Source organism: Dasypus novemcinctus, chromosome 19 (genome assembly GCF_030445035.2).
Source record: "Dasypus novemcinctus isolate mDasNov1 chromosome 19, mDasNov1.1.hap2, whole genome shotgun sequence".
Taxonomy (NCBI): domain Eukaryota; kingdom Metazoa; phylum Chordata; class Mammalia; order Cingulata; family Dasypodidae; genus Dasypus; species Dasypus novemcinctus.
Window position 1 is genome coordinate 1,269,230 of NC_080691.1, and position 22,041 is coordinate 1,291,270.

Here is a 22,041-nt window from a genome sequence, read left to right on the forward strand (position 1 = left end):
CAAATACTTACCTCCATCTTATCATAGATTTCACCCAGGTAGGTGTCAGCTTGCAACCTTCCTCTACACCCTAAATTCCTTTAAGCCTATCATCCAGTTTCTAGCTCTCTGAAACAGCTTGGTTTATTTATTTCATATCAGTGAGGTCATGCAGTATTTGTCCTTCAGTGCCTGGGTTGCTTCACTCAACATGAGGTTCTCAAGATTCATCCATGTTATCACATGTGTTTGTACTGTATTCCTTCTTATAGCTGAGAAGTGTTCCATTGTATCTATTTATTACATTTTATTTATCCATTCATCTGTTGTTGGGCATTTGGGCTGATTCCAACTTTTGGCCTGGTCATACAGCAAATCTAAAGCTAGGTTTTTGAGAAACCACCAAACTGTCCTCCAGAATGGCTGGATCCTTCTGCATTCCCACCAGCAGTGGGTGAGTGTTCCCATTCCTCCACATTCTCTCCAGCACCTGTAGCTTTGTTTTTTTCATAGCTGCCAATCTTATGGGAGTAAGATGGCATCTCACTGTAGTTTTGATTTGTGTTTCCCTTATAGCTAGTGACTTTGAGCATTTTTTGATGTGCTTTTTAGCCATTTGTATTTCTTCTTTGGAGAAGTGTCCAAATTTTTTCCTATTTTTTAAATGGGTTGTCTTTTTATTTTCGAGATGTAGGAGTTCTTTATATATGCAGGATATAAGTCTCCTATGAGATATATGGTTACCAAGTATTTTCTCCCATTGTGTAGGCTCTCTTTAAACTTTCTTGACAAACTCCTTTGAGGTGCAGAAGGCTTTAATTTTGAGGAAGCCCCATTTATCTATTTGTTCTTTTGCTGCTCATGCTTTGGATGTGTAGGTAATGAAGCCATTTCCTATTACAATGTCCTGTAGATGCTTCCCTACATTGTTTCCCAAAGTCTTTATGGTCTCATCTCTTATATTTAGGTCTTTAATCCATCTTGAGTTGATTTTTGTATAAGGTGTGAATTGGTAATCCTTTTCCATTTCTCTTTTAAATTATTCTCTAATTTTCTTCCCTTCACCCCCAGTTGTCTGCTTTCTGTGTCCATTCGCTGTGTGTTCTTCTGTGACTGCTTCTATCCTTATCAGTGGTACTACGAATCTGTGTTTCTTTTTGTTGCGTCATCTTGTGTCAGCTCTCCATGTGTACAGTGCCATTCTTGGGCAGGCTGCGCTTTCTTTCACGCTGGGCAGCTCTCCTTAGGGGGCTCAATCCTTTCGTGTGGGGCTCCCCTATGTGGGGGACACCCGTGTTGGCACAACACTCCTTGCGTGCATTAGCACTGTGCATGGGCCAGCTCCACATGGGTCAAGGAGGCCTGGGGTTTGAACCATGGATCTCCCATGGGGTAGGCGGATGCCCTATCCATTGGGCCAGGTTCACTTTCCCTCTTTCATTCTTTTACATATGGATATCCAGTTCTCCAGGCACCATTTGTTGAAGAAGCCATTCTCACCAACTTCAGTGGGTTTGGTGGCCTTGTCAAATATTATATAACTGTATATATGAGGATCTATATCAGAACTCTCAATTCGGTTCCATTGATCTGTGTGTCTATCCTGCCAATACCATGCTGTTTTCATTACTGTACCTTTGTACTATGTTTCGAAGTCAGGTAGTGTGATTCCTCCAATTTCATTTTTCTTTTTCAATATGTCTTTGGCTATTCGGGGCCTCTCTCCTTTCCAAATAAATTTCACAGCTAGTTTTTCTAGTTCATTAAAAAATGCTGTGTTGATTTTTATTGAAATTGCATTTGATGTATAGATCAATTTTGGTAGGACAGACATCCTAATAATATTGAGTCTTCTTATCCATGAACAGGGAATACTCTTCCAGTTATTTAAGTCTTCTTTGATTTCCTTGAACAGTGGTATGTAGTCTCTGTGTATAAGTTTTTACATCTTTAAATTTATTCCTAGGTATTAGATTTTTTTATTTACTATTGTAAATTTTCTCGATTTCCTCCTGAGATTGCTCATTATTGCTGTACAGAAATGCTACTGATTTTTGTGCACTGATCTTATAACCTGCAACTTTAGTGAACTCATGAGTTCTAGAAGCTTTCTTTTTTTATTCTTTGTTTATATCACATTATTGTGAATTTATACAAACTCCATTGATAGTTTAAAACTGTACTGTTACACATTACTATTACAAAATATCCTTTTCTGAAATGCATTGAAAATTTTCTTGGGTATTTATTAGGCTATTTTTAGCACTATTTCAAGTGCTAACAACCAGATATTTCTTCCCAGTTGTTTCAGTATTTCTGAACTCCAAATGTAAAAAGTCAGGTTTCTTAATTCTCTGAAATTGCTTACTTGAGTTCATAGGAATTCTGTAGGAATACTGATACATCTCACCTCATCTAACCTTCAAAATAGTTAAAACAAAACCAAAACAAACCAGCTATATATGTGAATCTTTCAATCATAAAACTATCAAAAGATCATGAATCAGCTGATGTATGAAATTATACAAGAGAAAGCTGAAATAGCAGCTTTTTCTTTTTAAAAATTAAACCCATTCTCTTTTCACCCCAAGTTATAAGAAAATGGAAAATCTGCCTTTAAGTCATGCAGAGTAAGTCAACATTTTTCTATCTCCTCTAAGACACTCAAATGTTTCTTAAAATGATAAATACTCATAACACTCAAAGTATTTTTTGTGGCCAGTTTTTTGTAGACTTCTCAGTGTTTTCTATATAGGATCGTGTAATTTGCAAATAAGGAAATTTTGACTTCTTCCTTTCAAATTTGGATGCATTTTATATCTGGTTCTTGTCACAGTGCTCGAGCAAGTACTTCTAAGACAATGTTAAAAAGAAGGGGTGATAGTGGGCATCCTTGTCTTGTTCCTAATTTTAGAGGGAAAGATTTTAGGATTTCACCATTGTAAATGATGTTAACTGTGGGTTTTTCATATATACCCTTTATCATGTTCAGAAAATTTCCTTATATTCTGATATTTTGCAGTGTTTTTATCAAGAAAGTGTGCTGCATTTTGTCAAATGCTTTTTCTGCATCTATAGATATGATCATGGGATTTTTTTCCTTCAATCTATTTATATGGTATATTATATTAATTGATTTTATGTTGAACCATCCCTGCATACCATGGATGAATCCCACTTGGTTATGGTGTATATTTCATTCAATGTGTTGCTGAATATGATTAGCAAGTATTTTGTTGAGGAATTTCACATCTAGGTTCATTAGAGAGATTGGCCTGTAATTTCCTGTCTTGTGGAGTCCTTGTTTGGCTTTGGTACTAGGGTAATTTTGGCATCACACAAAATGAGTTAGGCAATGTTCCTTCTGTATAGATTTTTTGGAAGAGTTTCAGCAAGATTGGTGATTGGTGTTCTTTCCAAAATGTTTTGTAGAATTCACCTGATTTTGTGAAGCCATCTGGCAGAGGGCTCTTCTTAGTTGGGAAGTTTTTAATGACTGATTCTATCTCTTTACTTGTGACTGGTTTGTTGAGATCATTTTCTTCTTTCATCAATGTAGGCTGCTTATATGTTTCTAGGAATTTGTCCATTTCCTCTGAATTGTCCTTCTTGTTGGCATATAGTTTTTTGAAATATCCTCTTACAATAGTCTTTATTTCTGTGGGGTCAGTGGTGATATCTCCTTTATCATTTCTTATTTTGTGTATTTGCATCTTCTCTTTTCTTCTTTGTTAGTCTAACTAAGGTTTGTCAATTTTATTGATCTTCTCAAAAAACCACCTCTTGGTATTATTTTTTCAAGCACTTTTTTATTTTCTATTTCATTTAGTTCTGCTCTTATCTTTGTTACTTCTTTCTTCTTCCTTTGGGGTTACTTTTTTTCTTTTTACTAATTCCTCCATGTGTGCAGTTATTTCTTCAATTTTAGCTCTTTCTTTTTTGATGTATGGATTTATGGCTATAAATTTCCCTCTCAGTACCATTTTTGCTGCATCCCAGAAGTTTTGATATGTTATCATTTTCATAAGTTTCAAGGTAGTTGATTTCTTTTGAGATTTCCTCTTTGACCCACTGTTTTTCTAAGAGTGTGTTGTTTAATTTCATATATTGGTGTCAAATCTGGGTCTCTGGCCTTTGCAGATTTCCAGCTTTACTCCACTGTGGTCAGAGAACTTATTTTGTATGATTTTGATCTTTCTGAATTCACTGAGACTTTCTTTGTGGCCTAGCATATTGTTTATCTTGGAGAATGATCCATGTGCACTTGAGAAAAATGTGTATCCTGCTGTGTTTGGGTGTAATGTTCTATATATGTCTATTAGGTCCAGTTCCTCTAATATACTGTTCAAAGTTTTTGTTTATTGATTCTCTCTTGCAATGTTCTGTCCAAAGTTGATAGTGGTATATTAAAGTCCCCCACTATAGTTACAGAGGCATCTATTCTTTCACTTAGTTTTTCCAGTGTTTGCCTCACATATTTGGAGGCACCCTTGTTAGGAGCATAAATGTTTATTATTGTTCGTTCTTAAAAGATTATCCCTTTCACTAGTATGTAGTGTCCATCTTTGTCTCTCACAAGAATTTTGCATTTAAAGGTTACTTTGTCTGATATAGGTATAGCTACTCTTGCCCATTTTTGGTTATTTGCTTGTAAGACTGTTTTCCAACCATTCACTTTCAACCTCCTTGAATCCCTGGGTCTATGTGTTTCTTGTAGACAACATATCGATGGGTCATATTTCCTTATCCAATCTTCCATTCTGAGTCTTTTCACAGGTGAGTTTAATCCACTGACATTCAGTGTTATTACTTTCAAGGAATTATTCATATTAGCCATATTTTCTTTGGATTTGTGTTTGTCCTATTTTGTTTCATTTTTTTCCCTCTTTTTGTCTTTTGAGTTGGTCTTACCCTCTCCTCCAACTCTGCGTCTCCTGTTTTTTTCTTTCTTTCTGCAGAACTTCCCTTAGTATTTCTTGAAGAGCATGATTCATGTTGGCAGAATGTCTTAGTTTCTGTTTATCTGTAAATATTTTGAACTCTCCATTATTTTTTAATGCTTGCTTAGCTGGATAAAGTATTCTTGGTTGGAATTTTTTTTTTCTTTTAGTATCCTATGTCATACCACTGCCTTCTTGCCTCCATAGTCTCAAATGAGAAATCAGCACTTAAATCTTATGGAGCCTTTGTATGTGATGGTTCTCTTTTCTCTTGCTGCTTTTAGAATTTTCTCTTTGTCTTGAGCATTGGATATTCTGACAAGTTTATGTATTAGGGTAGGTCTGTTGGGATTTATGTTGTTTGGGGTGTGTTGTGCTTCCTGGACATATACATCCATCTCCCTCAGTAGATTTGGGAAGTTTTCAGCCATTATTTCCTCCAACACTCCTTCTGTCCCCTTTCCCTTCTCTTCCCCTTCTGGGATGTCTATAATGTGTATGTTTGTGTGTTTGGCTTTGTCATTCAGGTTCCTAAGTCCCAGCTGGATTTTTTCTTTTTATCGATCAGTTCTATCTGTTTGATTTCAGAAGTACTGCCTTTCACATCTTTAATTCTCTTCTCTGCCTCTTCTACTCTGCTGTTATTTGCTAAGTGTATTTTTGATTTCTTGAATTGTGCTGTTTGTCACCATCATATCTGTTACCTTTTTACGTATGATTGCAATTTCTTCTATATTCTCTCCAAGTGTTTTCTTCATTTTTTTAAATTTTATTTTTTCATTTTTAAAAAAATATTACATTAAAAAAATATGAGGTCCCCATTCACCCCCACCATACCCACCCCACCACTCCCCCCACAGTAACACTCTCCCCCATCATCATGGCACATCCATTGCATCTGGTGAGTACATCTCTGGGCATCACTGCACCCCATGGCCTGTGGTCCACACCATAGCCCACACTCTCCCATGTTCCATCCAGTGGGCCATGGAAGGACATACAATGTCCAGCAATTGTCCCTGCAGCACCACTCAGGACAACTCCAAGTCCCGAAAATGCCTCCACATCTCATCTCTTCCTCCCATTCCCTGCACCCAGCAGCCACCATGGCCACTTTTTCCACACCAATGCCAAATTTTCTCGTCTTCATATTCTTAAACTCTTCCTTCACTTCAACAAATTGGCCACTAATATATGTTTTGAGAGCTTTAATTACTTGTTCGGTGTTCTGCTCCTCTTCCTGGCTTTTACTTTCTTCATTGGATTGGGCCATGTTTTCTGGATTATTGGTTTGGCTTGTAGTTTTTTGTTGCTGCCTTTCATCATTTTATTTTGATGGTTTTAATCAGTTCCTTAGTTCTTTGTCTAGTCTTGGGCTTTAATTAGTTGTTCTTTTTGTGTATGTGTTATGTCTCCTTTTTGTCACTTTGTTCTTATTCTATTTTCTTGTTGCTGGCTAAGTTCACTTGAAGGAAAAATTAGGGCCAGGGGAAGCAAAATGAATAAGAAAAGAAAATGCATAATAATAGTATTTATAGTAAATGTTAACAGAAAAACCATGTGAGAGCTAGGAGAATGGATATTAGACTCATGCAAGCTGTGTAGAGTTATAACAGTACATAAAATAGAGTACCTAAAATGAGATAGTCAACTGAATATGGGGGGGGATCTAGTATGAATTAAAAGGCCAGTGTTTACAGGAGAGAGGAAAAAAGAAAAAATATAAAGAGTGAATAAAAAGGGGGGGACATACAAGGGGAAGTAAGCAAGAAAAAAAAGGGGGCCTTTTGGGGGGGTAAAAATGAAGGAAAAACCAGAAGACAAACCAATGACAACAACAAAAACACCCCCAAAGTTTCAAGCTAGGAATCCTCTCTACAGTTAAATAAAATGCTTAGGAATCTGATGTTACCCCTTTCTCCCTTCCTCACTTCCCTCCCTCCCAGGGCAGCAGGAAAGCTGTGTCAGGGGAGATTCAAGTGGGTCCTTGGTGAACCAACTCAGCATAGAAGACAATGACTCACTATTTCCAGCGAGAGAGCACCTACACCTCACCAGGAACCCCAAATATGGTATTGGAAGCTTGGAAAGCATGTCCTATGGTCCCTCCCATTAGGTGTGCTAGGGCAGGGCTAATTGATATTCTGACTCCTCCTTCTCCCAGACCAATTTCCTATCCCAGGGAGTTTAGGTAAATTGGGCTGTCTCAGCAGATTTGCCTCTCATTTCTTCCCAGACTCTCCCAAGCCAGCTGGTATTCTCCTCCAAGCTCAAATAAAAGGGGACAGGGGCAGAAAATTGAACCACGCTCACCTGGTCCCTCTGAGACTCTGACCATATCTCTCATACTCAGAGAGTCAGTCCAAAACTGGAGGGGTAGGGTAATCACGGACCTCAGGGAGTGCTGGATTTGGGAATTGGAAGTTCAGGATATTGCAGACTCAAGGTACGTGAATCTGTGGAGTGTGGGCTGCGGGGGCTTAGGGGACACAGACCCAGGAGCCATGCATCTGGGAAACACAGGGCTTGGGAACACCACCACACAACAGTTTTCAGGGAACATGGTGACCGCCAGCCCTAAGAGGAAGGGTTCCACCCAAAACTTCTGACCTCTGTGCCAGAAACCCAAAATTCTACCTCTAGCAAGTACCACTTCTGTCACTGTCTCTCCAAATTGACATCCAGACACCTCCTGCCCTGCAAACCCCTGAAACAGCCTGCTCTGGCAGAAGTGCAACCCCACCCAGCAGCATCTTTGCAGGAGAGATAATGAGGTGCACTCAAATGCCATCTTGCTTCACCTCTCAACCTTTATTCTGAGTTCTCTAGATTGCTTAAGAATTGCTATTTTGGTGACCCTAAAGCACTGGTGGGATTGAAGAGAGCATATGATGTCACAACATGGGCTGTTTTACATACTTTTCCCCAGTATTCTGACACCAAATGTCAATTGTGATACTTTCTTTGCCTAGGATATTGACTCTTAATTTTTTTGTTCATGGTTGATACTCTTTCTGTGGATTTTAATTTATACAGTTTTACTCTACATACCTAGTATATACTCCAAAGTCACTGGACCACTTGAGTACAAAAGTGCCAGAGTTTTATGATTATATATATTCAGGTCTGTAAACCTAACAGTGTGACTTGGAGTGCTTCCTGCAAATGATTCTGATTGTTGAGTATTTAGATCAACTATGATGATATCCAAAAGAAAAATGCTTTTATGTTTATGTATTATTTCATTGAACTATGTAAATGGGTATCAAGAAATGTATTTACTCAAAAACCAGTTTTTCTACATGCCTAGAGGTATAGGAGAGTGGGGTGATAGAATATTGGTTTGCCCTACCCTATCATTTTCTCATTTGTTTCCCTTTCTTTGGCTGCTTCAAGTGGCTAATATTCCGTATGCTTCAGGACTTAAAAGTTTAGTCCTGATGCAGGATTTCATGGCCTGATATCCAGGCTTCTCCCCTGGCCCTTTTCTACTTAGTGTTGCAAGTCTAACTAGGCCCAGGTAAAAATGTTTCTTGTGGTATTTCATAGTGACAAATACCACTCAGCCTAAAGAATATCCAGAGCCTGATGTAATTGATACATTATATCTGAGTTATGAAGGGATGTGCATGAATTAAGGAGAAAACCATATAAAAATTATACCAATTCCAGCTTGTTTTTTATTTTTTTTCAAGTTGCTGAGTTACTCAGTGATCCTTACATTTCAGTTAAATCAATATTTATCTATATAAATGCTTATATAATTAGGTTGGCTCTAAACTGATTGGAGAAAATTATACATTAAATTAGTAAAGTAACTTTAAACACTCCCCTTCTTTTCCCCCAAGGGCCCCAAAGAAGCAGAGTCTCCAAAGGGACTGGGCAGCTGCTGAATGTTGCTGGATTTATTTCTGTTAATAGTAGCTTCCCTGTGCTGTTTCTACAGAGTTAGGAGACTCTGGATGTAAAGGGCCCCTGATAGCATCTACTACCAATTATTTTAGGTGGTTTATATATATAAATTCATGTAATCTCCACAACCCCTGGTGAGGTAGGTAATATTTTCTATTTTATAGATGGGGAAACAGAGGCACAGAGAAACTAAATAATTGACTGGCTGGATTGGAATGCATGCAATCTGATTCCAGAACCTACATCCTTAAACTGCCATACAGCCTTGCTTCCTAGTAGATCTGGCAGTTCGCTCATTGAGTGCCCTGTGGAGAAAGGGTTCTATTATTAAAATTTGGAAACATGCATTCTGTAGTCTCTTCTTGGAGATATATTATGTACAATCAAATATTAAAAGTTCTTTGAAGACCTGCAATAAAGAAAGCTTAGCTTATAAAAAAAGTTTCATAAAGCAATTAAGAATACACTGGGGAAAATGAAGAAAGAAAAATGGAAGTTATAATAAAAAGAGCAATATAAATATGGAACTGGAAAACCATAATAACTGAAACAATAATTTCACAGGATGGGTTCAGTAGTATAGTTTAGGTTACAGAGGATAGAATCAGTACTCTAGAGGTCAGAATTAATAAAATTTACTCAATCTAAATAACATAGAAAATATAAAAAATTTTATCATCTCAGATATCTGTGGGTAACAAGAAGAGCTAATACACTTATCATCAGAATCACAAAGGAAAGGAGAATGAGAATGTATAGGACTGAAAATATATTTGGAAAAATTCACAGAAAAATGCCTAATTTTGTTGCAAGAAACAAGAGATCCAAGAAGCTTGGATCCAAGTGTACCCAATTAAAGGAAACTCCAAATTAGCCCATATGAAGACATCAAAATTAAACTTCTGAAAACCAAAACTTTAAAATCTTCTAATAAGCCATAGAAATGATGCATTACTTTAGAGGGAGACACAGATTCAAATGACAGATTTCTTTCACCTGAAATGGGGAGGACAAGTGGATATGGCACATTTTTCAATTACTGAAATAAGAAACCTGACCCACCAATTCTTAATCTAGTGAAAATATGCTTCAGGAGTATAGTAGAAATAAAAGACTTTTCAGAGAAATTAAAACTATGAAAATGTATTGCTAGTGAAGTAGCTCGTAATGTAGGAGGAAGGGAAAATTTCAACCAGAAAGATGATGATAACAGAATAAGGCTTGAAAAGTTCAGAAAAGAAAGAAGAGCATCAGTATGTACAAAAATTGGGGTAAATATAATATACTATCTGTTTCTCATGATTTCCTTAAATTATACTTGATGGAGCCATAATCACACCACTATATGATGTGATAATGAATATAGAGAAAATATTTCAGGAAATTATATATTAAATATAAGAAACTTAAAGAGACCTAATAAGAATAAGTTTACTAAATATCATTCAATAAAGTATTAGTCAATATCCTTAGTCAATAATGTGAGGTGTGTATATTGAAATACATAGACAACCAAAAAAGCAATTATTCAAGACAATATACTTCAAACATTATGGATAAACCCAAATGGAATCCAGAAAAAAATATGTCAAAGAAAGTAGAAAGTGCTAAGAAAAGAGAAGTGTGGGAATGATAAAATAGGAAACAGAGAACAATAAAAGTCTTAACACCAAAACATTAATAATTGCCTTTAATTTAAATGGTGTAAGTACATCAATTAAAATGCAAAGATTGTCACAGTGGAATAAAAACATTATCACAGCAACATGGAGTTTTCATAACATTTCAACTGCAATGCAATATGCAGTATGAAAATAATTGAAAATATTTACCATAAAAATATTAATAAAATGGCAATATTGGACATAAATATTATATAAGGCATATTGCAGAACAAAGAAAATTTTAGAGGAAAAATTCTTATTATACAATGGTCAAAGGATCAATTCTTAGAAGACAAAAGGAGGGTGAGTTCAAAGTCTTCACAGACGAACAAAACCTGGTAGAATATGTTAACAAAAGACCAGAATTACAAGATACACTGACGGGAGTGCTGTAGCCTGAATGGAAAAAAACAAGGATGAAAAACTTGGAGAAGTAGAGTGTAGAAGTGAAGAATATTAGAAAGGGTAAAAAAGAGAGACTACATCATATAGTATGACATGACAACTGAAAGTCAAATGTCAAAATGGATGAAGACACTAATGCCTTTATAGTTATAATACTGAATATTATTGGGTTGAATTCCCAATCAAAAGACAGAGAGTTACGGAATGGACTAAAAAATATGACCTATATGTATGTTGTCTACAGGAGAGCCACCTCTGATGTAAGAAACTATCAGGTTAAAAGAAAAAGGTAGGAAAAAGATATTTAATGCAAATATTAACCAAAAAAGTCCTGGAGCTACAATATCAGTATTGCAAAAATTAGGTTTTAAATGCAAAATTGTTATAAGGAATGAAGAAAGTCATTATAAATTAAAAAAAGGTACAATTCAACAAGAAAAAATAACTATTCTAAATACTTATGTACCTAAACTCATTGCCCCAAGATACATGAAGCAAACACTGGCAAAGATGAAGGGAGAAATAGATGTCTCTACAATAATAGTTGGAAACTTCAATTCATGACTCTCATTATTGTACAGAAAATCTGGACAGAGAAAAAAATAATCTGAGAACTTGCATAATATGATAAATGAACTGGACCAAACAGACATCAATAGAGCATCACACCCCAAAACAACAGGGATATACATTCTTTTCAAGCGCTCATGGATCCTTCTCCAAGGTAGGCTATATGTTGGGTCACAAGATAAGTCTCAATAAATTTAAAAATATTGAATTATACAAAACACTTTCTCTGATAATAACTGAATATTGGAAATAATGGACAGAAAAAGGAAAATTCAAAAATATATGGAGATTAAACAACATACTGTTCAACAACCAGTGGGCATACCAGTGTACATACTCTTCAACAACCCAAAAAGGTGAGATGAATGAAAATGAGAACACAACATATCAAAACTGATGGGACAGTGTTGAGGAAAATTTATAGCCCTCAATGCTTACATTAAAAAGAGAAGAAAGAGCTAACTTTGAAGATCTAACTGCACATCCTGGAAGAACTAGAAAAAGAACAACAAACTAATCCCAAACCAAATAAAAGGAATAGTAAAGATCAGGGCAGAAATCAATGTAATTGTGAAAAAAAAACCAAAATAACACCAATAGTGAGGATCAACAAAACCAAAAGTTGGTTCTTTTTTCTTTTTTTAAAATGTTACATTAAAAAAATATGAGGTCCTCATATACCCCCACCCCCTCACCCTACTCCTCCCATATCAACAACCTCTTTCATCATCATGGGACATTCACTGCATTTGGTGAATAGATTTTGGAGCACTGCTGCACCACATGGATAATGGTTTACATTGTAGTTTACACACTCCCCCAGTCCACCCAATGGTCCATGGCAGGATATACAATTTCCAGCATCTGTCCCTGCAGTACCACCCAGGACAACTCCAAGTTCTGAAAATGCCCCTACATCATATCTCTTTGAGAAGATCAACAAAATTGGCAAGTCCTTAGCTAGACTGACAAAGAAAAAGTAGAGAAGAAAAAAATCAGAAATGACTGGGGGAACATTACCACTGACCTTGTAACAGTAAAGATCATGAGGTGATATGACTGGATGCCAAAAAAACTGGAAAATGTAGATGAGACGAACTAATTCCTGGAAACACATGAATCACCCACACTGACTTTAGAAGACTTCAACAAATGAATGATAAGTGAAGAATTTGAAACAGTCCTCAAAACCTCCCAATGATGAAAAGCTTGGGACCAGATGGCTTCACAGATGAATTCTATCAATCACTCAAAGATGAACTAATACTGATCTTGCTCAAGCCCTTCCAAAAAACTGAACAGGAAAGAATATACCAAATTATTTCTATGAAGCCAACATCACCCTATTACCAAACCCAGATAAAGATACTACAGAAGAGAGTTACAAACCAACAACTCTAATGGATATAGATGCAAAAGTTCTCAATTAAATACATGCAAACAGAATACAAAAGGGAGGCGGGACAAGATGGCATCTGAGTGCACCTCATAATCTCTCCTGCAAAGAAGCAGCTGACTAGGATCGGAGTCCTGCTGGACTGGGCCATTTCGGGTGCTTGCAGGGCAGGAGATGGCTAGACATCGATTTAGTGGGATGGTGAGGGAGGAGATTCTTGCAAGAGGTAGAATTTTGGGTCTCTTTCATGGAGGTCAGGGTTGTGAGCAGGACCCTTCCCCCTGGGGCTGGTGGCCTGGCAGTTACGATTCCTGAAGGCTTTGCTGTGCTGGGGAGTTCCCAAGCCCTGAGCAGGCTGTTTTGGGGACTTGCAGGGCGGGAGGTGTCTGGAAGTTGATTTGGTGAGGCAGTGATGGAGATTCTTGTGAGATATGAAATTTTCGGCTTCTGACATGGAGGTCAGAGGTTCTGGGTGAAGCCCCTCCCCCTCTGCCTGGTGGCTGGGTCGCAGTGATCCCTGGGATCTTTGTGGTGTGGGGTGTTCCCAAATCCTGTTTTGGGGGCTTGCAGGGCAGGTGTCTGGATGTTGATTTGGTGAGACAGTGACAGAAGGGATTCTTGCAAGAGGTGGGAACTTTCGGTTTCTGACATGGAGGTCAGAAGTTGTAGGTGGAACCCCTCCCCCTAGGGCTGGCGACCTGTCTGTGGCGGTCCCTGAAATCTTTGTTGTACAGCAGTGCTCCCAAGCCCTGAGCAGGCTATTTCAGGGGCTTGCAGGGCAGCAGGTGCCTGGATGTCGATTTGGTGAGACAGTGACAGAAGAGATTCTTGTAAGAGGTGGGAGTTTGGGTTTCTGACAGGGAGGTCAGAGGTTGCAGTTGGGACCTCTCCCCCTAGGACTGGGGCCCAGCTGCAGGGATCCCTGAAGGCTGTGTTGTGCTGCGGTGCTCCCAGGTCTCCTGTTAACCACAATCATGGTTCCCAGGTCTGTGTTCCCTAAACCCTGGTGGTCCACGCTCCAGTGACTCACACAACTTGAGTCTGCAATATCACAGACTTCCCATCTCTGAATCCACCGTGCCTTGAGGTCCATCTGAGGTCCTTGATTACCCTAGCCCTAGGCATTTGTGTTTTCTTTTTTTTTTTCTTTTTCCCTCTCCTTGAACTTGGAGGAGTATACCAGCTGTCTTGGGGAGAGTCTAGGAAGAAAGGAGAGGTGAATCTGCTGAGAAAGCCCAATTTACCTAAACATCCTGGGATAGGAAACTTGGTCTGGGAGAAGGTGGAGTCAGAAAATCAGTAAGACCTCTCCTAGCATACCTAAGGGGAAGGGACTGTAGGAAGTACTGTCCAAGCTTCCAGTAGCATCTTTGGGGTTTCTGGTGAGGTGCAGGTGTTCTCACGCTGGAAATAAAGAGCCACAGTCTTCTGTTTTGAGTTGGTTCAATGAGGACCTACTTGAATCTCCTACTGGACCTCTCAGACAGCTTTCCTGCTGCCCTTGGAGAGAGAAGTGAGGAAAGGAGAAAGGGGGAAGGTCAGATCCCTAAGTGTATTATTTAGCTGCAAAGAAGATTCCTAGCTTAAAATGTTGTTCTTTTTTTTCTTTTTTTGTCTTGGTTGCTAATATTGCATTGTCTCCTGGTCTTTTCTTCCATTTTATCCCCCAAGGTCCTTTTTCATTTATTTAGTTTTTATTCTCTTTTTCTTGCTTGTTTCCCAGCCCCCTTTTCTTTGCCCCCCTTTTTCTCTTCTTTTTTCCTTTTCTCTCTTTTTCTTTTTCTTTTTTTTTTCTTTATATAATAGGTGCTGCAGGGAGCATTTCACACTTGCTGTGCTTCCTCATCCTCCATTTCCACTTTCCTGTGCATATTGATTATGGCCACCAACACTATCCCCTTTCCCCCATATTTTTTTATCCTCTATCATCTACTCTTTCTCTTCCATTTCACCTCCCTTTCTTTGACCCCCAAATTGTCTGACTTTTAATTTCTAATACCTTTGTTGTGTTTTCTTTTACCCACTCTTGATATTATTGTCTTTCTTTTCTCATTCCCTCTCTCATGAAAACACTGGCTTTTTAATTCATACTATATTCCTCCCCATATTCAGTTGACTCTCTCATTATAGGCACTCTACTTATTGCTATAACTCTACACAACTGACATGAGTCTAATATCCATTCTTCGAGATCTCACATTGTTGCTCTGTTAACATTTATTACCAATACTACTTCATACATTTTCCTTTCTTACTCATTTTGCTTTCCCTGGCCCTAATGTTTTCCTTCAAAGTGAACTTAGCCAGCAACAAGAAAATAGAGTAAGAACAACAAAGTGAAAAAGGGAAGACATAACACTTATACACAAACAACAACTCATTAATCCCCAAGAATAGACAAAGAAGCTAAAGAACTGATTAAAACCATCAAGATAAAAAGATGACCAGACAGCAACAAAACACTACACACCAATAATCAGGAAAACATGGCTGAATCCAATGAACAAACGAAAAACCAGGAAGGGGAGCAGAACATCGGACAAGTAATTAAAGATCTCAGAACATATATTAGAGACCAAATTAATAAAGTAAAGGAAGAGATTAACAATATGAAAAAAACACTTGGAGAGGAAATTGCAGACATATGCAAAAAGATAACAAATGTGATGGTTATGAACAAAACAGTTCAAGAAATCAAAAATACACTCAGCAAATAGCAGCAGATTAGAAGAGGCAGAGGAGAGAATTAGCAATGTGGAAGATAGTACATCTGAAATCAAACAGATAGTAGAACTGATCAATAAAAAGATAGAAAAAAAATCCATTTACAACTTAGAGACCTGAATGACAATGCAAAACGTGCAAACATATGTATTAAAGGCATCCCAGAAGGAGAAGGGAAAGGAAAGGGGACAGATGGGGTGTTGGAGGAAATAATGACTGAAAACTTCCCAAATCTACTGAGAGAGATGGATGTACATGTCCAGGAAGCACAACACACCCCAAACACCATAACTCCCAAAAGGCCCACACCAATACATATACTTGTCAAATTATCCAATACTCAAGACAAAGAGAAAACTCTAAAAGAAGCAAGAGAAAAAAGAACCAACACATACAAGGGAGACTCCATAAGATTAAGTGCTGATTTCTCATCTGAAACCATGGAGGCAAGAAGGCAGTGGTTTGATATACTCAAGGTACTAAAAGAAAAAAAATTTCAACCAAGAATAGTCTACTCAGCTAAACATTCAAAAATGATGGAGAGTTCAAAATAATCACAGATAAACAGAAATTAAAAGAGTATGCCAACAATCCCTGCCCTTTAAGAAATCCTAAAGGGAGTTCTGCAGGAAGAAAGAAAAAAACAGGAGAGGCAGAGTTGGAGGAGAGTGTAAGAGCAACAAAAAAGACAAAAAGAGAAGGAAACAAACAAAATATGACAAACACAAGTCCAAACAAAATATGGCTAATATAATAATTCCTTGAAAGTAATAAAACTGAATGTCAATGCATTAAACTTACCTGTCAAAAGATTCAGGCTGGGAGACTGGATAAGTAAATATGACCCATCTATACGCTGTCTACAAGGAACACATCTTAGACCCAGAGATACATGGAGGTTGAAAGCGAATGGCTGGAAAACAATCTTACAAGCAAACAACCAAAAAAAGGCAAGAGTAGCTATATTAATATCAGACAAAATAGACTTTAAATGTGAAGCAATTGTGAGAGACAAAGAAGGATACTACATATTAGCGAAAGGGATCTTTCAAGAAGAACAAACAATCATAAATATTTATGCTCCTATCAAGGGCACCTCAAAATACGTGGAAAAACTAAGTGAAAGAATTGATGCCTCTACAATTATAGTGGGGGACTTTAATAGACCACTATCAACTTTGGACAGGACATCTCAAAAGAGAATCAATAAAGAAACAAAAACTATGAACAGTATATTAGAGGAGCTGGATCTAATAGACATATACAGATCATTACACCTGAATACAGCAGGATATACATTTTTCTCAAGTGTACATGGATCATTCTCCAAGATAGACCATATGCTAGGTCACAAAGGCTCAATGAATTCAGAAAGATCAAAATCATACAAAATACTATCATGACCACAGTGCAGTGAAACTGGAAATCTGCAAGGGCCAGAGGCCCAGATTTCACACCAAGATATGGAAATTAAACAGCACACTATTAGAAAAACACGGGATCAAAGAGGAAATCTCAAAAGAAATTTATAGCCATAAATTCGTACATCAAAAAAGAAGAAAGAGCAAAAATTGAAGAACTGCACATTTGGAGAAATTAGTAAAAAAACAACAAAGTAACCCCACAGGAAGAAGAAAGAGAGAAAGAACAAAGAACAGAACTAAATAAAATAGAAAATAAGAAAGCACTTAAAAGATAAACAAAACCAAGAGCTGGTTCTTTGAGAAGATCAATGTAATTGACAAACCCTTAACTAGACTAATGAAGAAAAAAAGAGACAAGATGCAAATACACAAAATAAGAAATGAGAAAGGAGATATCATGCCTGACCCCACAGAAATAAAGACTATCATAAGAGGACAATTTGAAAAATTATATTCCAACAAAAATGTCAATTCAGAGGAAATAGAAAAATTCCTAGAAACATATAAGAGCCTATATTGATGAAACAAATTGATGATCTCAAGAAACCAATCACAAATAAAGAGAAAGAATCAGTCACTAAAAACCTCTCAACTATGAACAGCCCAGGGCCAGACGGCTTCACGGGTGAATTCTACAAATCATTCCAGAAAGAACACCAATCCTGCTGAAAATAAATAAAGATTGATTGTCACTGTGGGCCTTAAGGGCAGGGGGAAAGAGGTATTGAATAGATGGAACCAATGTAAGTGTTTGGGCAATAGAAGTGTTCCACAAGAGTATGCAAGGATGGATATAAAACATGTAAAGTTACACCAAAAATATATAGGGGCTGATAGGCTAAAATGTAAATCATAATGTAAAACATAAGATAACTAAAAATTTAGAAAATTGTATAGTCTAAAATATAAACCACAATGTAAACACAAATGTTACCTTGTTTCAAAGATATTGTCTTAATATCTGTACATCAGTTTCAGTAAATATAGTATGAATATGCAAAAAGATTACTCCCATAAGATTGGCAGCTATAAAAAAAACAGATTACAAATGCTGGAGAGGATGTGTAAGAATGGGAACACTCATCCACTACTGGTGGAATGCAGAAGGATCCAGATATTCTGTTGGACAGTTTGGCGGTTTCTCAAAAAACTAGCTATAGATTTGCCATATGACCCAGCAATTCCACTGCTGGGTATATACCCAGTAGAACTGAAAACAAGGACACAAACTGATATATGCACAACAATGTTCATAGCAGCATTGTTCACTATTGCCAAAAGTTGGAATCAACCCAAATGCCCATCAACAGATGAATGGATAGATAAAATGTGGTATATACATACAATGGAATACTACTCAGCTTTAAGAAGGAATACACTATAAACACATGTGATAATGTGGATGAATCCTGAAAACCTTATGTTGAGTGAAGCAACCCAGGCATTGAAGGACAAATACTACATGACCTCAATGATATGAAATAAATAAAACAAGCTGCCTCAGAGAGCTAGAGACTGGATGATAGGCATAAAGGAAATTGGGGGTAGAGAATGGATGTAAGCTGACAAATACATGGGTGAAATCTATGATAAGGTGGAGGTAAGTATTTGTACAAGGAAGGGATAAAATAGGGGCATAGGGTTACCTTTGGGTGGGGCTTTGCAGGCTTGAGGGGGGCCCGGGATGGAACGATGGGTAATATTGCCCAAGAAATTGGGGGGAGGGGGAGGCAACATACAAACATAGTAGATTGTCAGGTATTTGCCTGAGAGTATAATGCTGAGAAAACTTTTTCAAAAATATAATAAGGAAGGTTATCTGTTTAAGATGCTTAAAGGGGATAATCTGATGCAGGAAGCGCTCTATCACAGTCCCTAAAGGAACAGTCCCTAGGGAATATATGAATGCTCATTTTGCCAAAGTGGGTTATATCATTGGAAAATGAGTGTGAAGGTATACCCACATCCTGGGGAGGACTGATGCCCTCAAATAGAAGGAATTGTATCTCTCAAGAGAAATGGTGGCTCCCAGTGCATCAGTGCAATCAAGTATGTCAAGCCCTCAATATTTTTGCAAGTATCTCTGAACATGGCTCTTCAAGCAATGAAGATTGTCACTGTGGGCCCTAAGGGCAGGGGGAAAGAGGTATTGAATAGATGGAACCAATGTAATTGTGTGGGCAATAGAAGTGTTCCACAAGAGTATGCAAGGATGGATATAAGACATGTAAAATTACACCAAAAATATATAGGGGCTGATAGGCTAAAATGTAAATCATAATGTAAAACATAAGATAACTAAAAATTTAGAAAATTGTATAGTCTAAAATATAAACCACAATGTAAACACAAATGTTACCTTGTTTCAAAGCTATTGTCTCAATATCTGTACATCAGTTTCAGTAAATATAGTATGAATATGCGAAAAGATTATTGCTATGGAAGGGAAAAGGTTTTATGTTGGATATGTGGGAGTACTGTATATTTTATATATGAATTACTGTCATCTAAAACTTTTGTGAAAGTAAGCTTAATAATTAGAAAAAAGAATAAGATAGGACGCAGATACTGAGGAAAAGACGGAAGTAGTTGCTTTGCCAAGTTGCATACAGGCAACACTTATTGCAGTGATGGAAGGCAAAACATCAAAATCAAAGCTTTTGCATTTTTAAATTTTTTGATATCCCAATTTATTTTTACCTTAATTTTTCTAAATTAATATGTATTCTATATCTAGCCTTTAAAATCATCACTATATTCCATTTTACTATTAATGCAGCCTGGCAATATATTGGGCTTCACTTTTAAAGAAGTTCTGGACCACAGAGAGGTTCAAAAATGGTAGGGGAGGAATACTGGTATGGGATGTCATTGACAGGGGACACATGGTTGGCAGGGAGTTCTACAGGGCATATATCCAGGGTACATGAAAATGTTTGGATATTTTCATAGTGGATACAATTAAAAACAACTGAGGGAGTACTGAGTTCCTAGCCAGGGAAGCTCTATCACAGTCCCTAAAGGAACAGCAACAATTCCCCAAGTGCGATGGCAAAGACCAAAAAAGAAGGTCCAACAATAAACCCTTGATAATAATGACTATGCTTATGAGCCTGTGCACCTGAAATAAGAACAAGGCCTAGTGCTGTAGGGTGCCTAAGAGTTACCTCCTGAGAGCCTTCGTGTTGTTCAAATGTGGCCAGTCTCGAAGCCAAACTCAGCATGTAAATATATTGCCTTCCCCCAAGTGTGGGACATGACTCCTGGGAATGAGCCTCCCTGGTGCGGAGGGATTACGACCAAGTACCAGCTGGTACTAGAAAATGACCTTGACTAAAAGGGTCGACTTGAATCAGCAGAACATCTCAATCTACATATAATACCAGGAGAAAAAAATGCTTTTTGACCTGAATAAAAGGGGAAATGGAAAGGACAAATGAGTTTATATGGCTATGAGTCTCTGAAAAGAGTCAGGTTATCAGAGTGGTTGCACTCAGCAGAGTCCCAGAGACAAAGTAGATACAACCCCAGATATTAGTTCCTCTGAGGGCTAGAGACCCACAGTTTCTATGTTCATGGCAGATGGAGTTCAGTGCCATGTCAGTTGGTCCTACTTTGGAGTTTGTGTTTCTGTGTGATGGAACTGGACTCAGATGTGATCTTTGTTCACAAGCCTCTCCTGTTACTTTTACTGGAACTGTAGTTGATGGCGGGGTTTTATATATACCCAGGGGATCTGAATCTCTGGACTGACCATGTGATAGCCAGGCCCTGAGCCTCAACAGACTTCAGCTCCTACACTCTGGTTTATTGGACTTACCCCACTCAGGTAACATGGAGGTGAAGAAGGTCAACCACCACACCAGGGAGCCAAGGGTGCCTACAACTGAAAGCAGGAGGATTGCATCCAGCATCCATGTGGAATCTAAGCCCCCTCGATATAGATGTGGAGTGGACACAACCATTCCAAGGTCCACAGGATGGAGGAATAGAGTATGGATTAGAGTGGACTTAGTGATATTCTATTCATGAACTATTGTGATTAGCAATCAAAGAAAATGTGGCATTGGTGTGGAGAACGTGGCCATGGTGGCTGCTGGGGATAGGGAGTGGAAGAGTTGTGATGTGGGGGCTTTTTTTAGGATTTGGAGTTGTCCTGGGTGGTGCTGCAGGGACAGTTATGAGACATGGTATGTCCTCCCATGACTCATGGGGTGGACTATGGGAGAGTGAGGGCTATAATGTGGACCATTGACCACGAGGTGCAATAGTGATCAAAGATGTATTCACCAAATGCAATGAATGTCTCATGGTGATGGAGGAGATTGTTGTTATGGGGGGAGGAGTGGGGTGAGGGGGTGGGGGGTATATGGGGACCTCATATTTTTTTAATGTAATATTAAAAAAATAAAGACAAAAATAAGATTAAAATAAAAAAAGAACTGGTGAAGGTGGTGGATTCTTAAAGGAGATAAAAGGAGGACTGAGATGGACTACTGATGTTTAATGTATGTAGAAGTTTTAATTAGCTTTACTGTAAAAGTGTGGAAATGTATAGAGTGGATGGTAATACATAGTAACACCTAGTTTATGAAAGGTGATGTGGCTGAAAATGGTAGTCTAGGTATGTAAATGCCAACTGATAGAATTTTATAGACTAATCTAGGAACTGAATAGCACAGTAAACCAAGAGGTGGATGCTAATTGTGGTTGATGGTACAGATGCAAGAGAGTCCTTTGTGAGCTAGAGTAAATGTACATCACTACTCAAGGGTGTTGGAAATGTGGAGAAGCATAGGAAAAATACAGTTGGAATGACCTATGGACTGTGGTTAGCAATAATAATATATTTTTGAATTATGCCTAAGAGATAGTGTTTTGATAAAAGACAGTTTGGAAAATGTGAGCCAAATGTACACTATGGACATGGTAACAATCAGATGACATTATTTTACCTGTAGCAAATGTTCCATCACACTGTGGTGTGTTGATGGAGGGGTGTTGTTTTGGAATTCTGCACATGTGCA